The sequence below is a fragment of the Polistes canadensis genome, unplaced genomic scaffold, assembly GCF_001313835.1.
Source record: "Polistes canadensis isolate GaletaPanama2010 unplaced genomic scaffold, ASM131383v1 scaffold_331, whole genome shotgun sequence".
Taxonomy (NCBI): domain Eukaryota; kingdom Metazoa; phylum Arthropoda; class Insecta; order Hymenoptera; family Vespidae; genus Polistes; species Polistes canadensis.
Window position 1 is genome coordinate 62754 of NW_014569878.1, and position 4397 is coordinate 67150.

The following is a 4397-nucleotide window of genomic DNA, read 5'->3' on the forward strand; positions in this document are numbered from 1 at the left end:
AACACCATATCGAGTTATAAATTTAGCATGTAAAGTTCAAAACATGTCAGAAAATGCAATACTGTAAATTGTGCATCTTTGCAATTTCTTTGAAAATATAAGTATATATATATACTGTCCGATTAAATAAAATAAAAAAAAGAAAATAAAAAACTATACTCTTCCGTCTCAGTAATTTTGATAATCATCGAGAAAATTTTTGCCACCCTTAATTTATTTTTACAAATTTTCAATTGCACAATTTAAGAAAAACAAAAACATAATTCAATTCTTTATAGGGTTAAACCTTCGTTACTATTTTTTTCTTTTCCCTTTTATTATCGTACACCCTTGCTAACTTGCTTGCTTGTTTGAAAAGAGTTACAATTATAGTTGACTTTGAAATTAATTACGACGTAGCTTAAGGTGCACCATCGATGACCTTCCCCTTGTCCACGAAGCCCTCTAACCCTACCAAGCCTCCCCCCTCCCCGATTATTTGCGATCTAACGACTATAAAAATAGATCCCTTTGTGGTGAATATGATCGATTGATTGAACTCATTTGAGATTATAAATGTCAAAGGGTTGGTGATTCTTTGTCGGCCATGACGGAAATAGAAAGATAAACGGTGATCGATAAAAAAAGGGATGAATGTTGTTTGTGATAAAAGGATAAGAAGGGAAGAGAAGGGGGTTGGTGGTAGTGGGGGGTGATGATGATGGAAAAATTGATAACAAAGTGAAATTTTTCTTCGAGATAAGTTTTAAAAACATATCGAAATTAGTTTGATTAATTTAAATATATAAAAAAATTATGTCATTTAAATTTATTATTATATTCGTAAATAATTAGATATATATTTATACCCGTATGAATTTTAATAATTTAATTTGAACAATAAAAATATATTACGACGATAATCAAAATTGTAATATAAGTATTTATTAATAATTAACGGGATAAATATTTAAATACGATTTGCAAAGTATTATAATCTCACATTGGAATATTATTATTAGATAATTTATTTATAAATATTATATTAATGTGTGCAAATTTGTTTTTTTCTTTTGTTCATTCGATTGATATGACATAACAAATCACTTTCTTATCGAATGCTTGAAAAAATTTCCTTTAAACTGTCATTCGTAAGATTTTTTATTTTTCATATATATTGTTTATATCATTATACAGTGTCGTAAAAAAAAATGTAAAATAAAAAGAAACATTATTATATGTATATATGTATTACAAAAACTGAGAACGCGTGTTGAATTATTAATACTGAAAAGAGATGAACGAAGGGGTGGTTGTGGTGGTGGTGGTGGTGGTAGTCATGGGGTGTTATAAGAAGCTTAGAAATAGGTATAAAAGAATAGGAATAAAAGTAGAGAAATTGTAAGTGGGAATTAACGATATGAAAAACCTTCTCGGTTGCTTAACATATTACCATTCGATATGGGTGTTCGTTTAATGATGCTAAACCTTTGTCTCATCCGAGAACAAACGATTTTTTTCCTGCAATAAAAGAAAGAAAGAAAAAAAGAAAGTAGGAAGGAAGGAAGGAGAAAAAAAAGAAGAAGAAAGAGTTAAGCAAGTAAGCAAGCAAGGGAAGGAAGGAAGGAAGGGTGGAAAAACGAACCCTGCTACCACTTTATTTCTTCCGTTACCCTTTATCGCGAAAAAAAAAGAAAAAGAAAAAGAAGAAAGGGTAAGTGAGCCTTCTCGAAAGAGGGATGAAAGCAAAAAGAAAAGAAAAAAAGGGCTCAGACTTCGACGTCTCGAGGATCCACGGATGATCGAGGAAAAAACAATTCTAAACGAAATTCGAATCGTACGAACGAACGATAGAAACAAAGAAAGAATGAGAGAGAGAGAGAGAAGCAAAGAAGAGAATGATGATCGTAGTATAACATTAAAAAATTGTCTACGAAAAATAAATCAACATTATTGGAGATGGTTTGAATTTTCTTGAAAAAAAAAACAAAAAAACAAATCGAAGATCCGAAGAAAAATTTTATACGAAATTTTTTGTCAAACGAAAATGAAATAACAAAAAATAAAAACAAAAATAAAAGAACAAAGGCAAACGAAAAATCAATACACACGCACACGTACACGCATACACATACACGATTAATAATCGAAGGGTAACAATTTGCCACGAAAAAGTTTTTCTGAGAAGATAGAAACGATCATTCGAAAAGAAACAAACAGTTTATCGAACACAACAAACAAAACAACACAACAAAAGGGGTTCTGGTGAGGTGGGGAGGTGGGAGGTGGGGGGTAGCAAAGGAACCTTTTCCTTGCGAGTTCTTTTTATTATTTCGTTCCTTTTTCAATTCTCATTCCTTCGATTCCTTTGAGATAAAACAAAGAGAAAAAAAGAAGGAAACAAAAGGAAAAGAATAAAATAAATAAATAAAGAAAAAAAAGGGAAAAGGAATACTCTAACATTTTTCTCCGTTGTTTAAATTTACTTTCTATTTGCATTCGAGTGCTATTTACATCGTAAGAAATAAATCTAACGGGATAAACCATAACCATTTTCGAAATGAATAATATGGTTTAGGTTTTTTTCGAATGAAAGAACATACAAGGATATAAAGATAGATAGATAAATAGATAGATAGATAGATAGATGGTTAGATAAAAATAAAAAACGAGAAAGAAAAGAAGAATCGAATCTTTTAGTCACCATAAAAGCAAGCCACCCTCCCACCCCCCCCATCCCATAACTCCTTCCCATATATACTTTCTTTCCAGTTCGTTCTTCGAAATATACAACGACTGCATCCCTTATTTTTTTTTTCTTCTTCTTCCTCTTTTTATTCTTCCTCTTCCTCCTCCTCTTCTTCTTCTTCTTCTTCTTCTTCATCTTCTTTTACTACCATCTCTTACTTTTTCTTATCCACTTTTCTTTTTTTTTTCCCCCGTTTTTCTTTTCGAAGCTAGTTACGTACCATACCAACTCTTGTATTTATGAGGGATCCTACGAGGGGAAGAAAACACCGTACACGTCGCCAATTTCCACGAGGATATATCCTTTCTCACCCCTCGTCTTTCCCTACTACCCCCCTCCTCCCTCTCTCTCTCTCTCATTCCATGCAAACCCTCCTTTTCTATTTTTTCTTTTTTTTTTTTTCTTTTTTTTATACCATCCTTCCCCTTTTTTTTTTTTTTCTTTCATAGAATTCTTTTTCCACTCTTCTCACACCCAACAACATTTTTTTGCTTTTATTTCTTCCCTTCTCTTTTTTTTTTCTTTATCTTTTTGTATATATAAATATATGAAACAGTATTATACAGTTCTCCAATTTTTCCGCATCATAGATTTTAACGAGAACTATTTCTAAGAAAATTGATCGTCCCTTTTTATTTTCAACCACCATGAAAGTAAATATCATTCACCCTTTTTTTAACCTACTCGAATAATATTTCTTATCTTTGATTATACAATAGTTATTGCTAGTATTTTGTTGTTGTTATATACTGCTCCCCATTTTATATACACATTTGTTCGAATTTATTGCAATTTTTGTTTCTTCTCTATCGTTTCTTTGGGATTCTTTTTTTTCCCCCTTTGTTGTATTGTATTTTTTTTATCGAATTATTTCGTTATTTACAAATACGAAAACACCGGTTTATATTTGTTTTGTTTCAATACTTTTGAAATACGAAATACGATTTAATTATTACGAAGAAATAAATGTAACCAACCTTGCATTGCAATGTGTTTTACAATGAAACAACGAACGTACGTTTTCGTACACACAGGGGGAAAAGGAATAATTTATTTTTCTTACAATTTTAATCAAAAGTATAATCTTTCATATATATAATATAGGAAAATTATTGAGTAATTATATTCAGGAACCAAAAAAAAAAAAAAGAAGAAATGTTTAAAAAACAATACTTCAATTCGACAACGATATTAATAATTGAATACATTAATTATTGATTAATTATTATTCAATGACCCCATACTTAAATAATATTTATAATAAATGCTAATACATTTTGTCTCGTTTATTTATCATTTACACACACATACACACACATGAGATTAATATAATAAATAATTATTTTATTTGTAGAAACACAAGATAATTAAATAATTATAATTGAATTCTATTTCCACACAGGCTATATGACAAATATTTGATTTTCATTTTATCTATTTTTATTTTTCTTCTTCCAGCTGCAGCAGCAGCGTCTCGAGTTTATGTCGACGCGTTATCCAGACTTGCACGTCAGGCACAGCTGGGAACATGGGGTGGATCGAAAGATGTCGGTGAGTGGCAACAACAACAATAATAATAATAATAATAACAATACCTAAATGTTTGAACATTGACATGAGTGAATGAATTCCCAATCAATAGCGAATAAATTATATTAACGAATTTATT

The 4397-nt window shown here is 30.2% G+C and overlaps 1 protein-coding gene across 1 annotated transcript in view; it reads left to right on the forward strand.

Moving 5' to 3' along the window:
* The window catches only part of LOC106791687 (myb-like protein H), a 133314-nt gene that overhangs the window by 48957 nt on the left and 79960 nt on the right, over positions 1-4397 (forward strand). The window contains exon 2 of the mRNA XM_014757530.1: positions 4187-4279. The gene's annotated coding sequence lies outside the window, so the exon portion shown is untranslated. The remainder of the gene's footprint in view (positions 1-4186; positions 4280-4397) is intronic.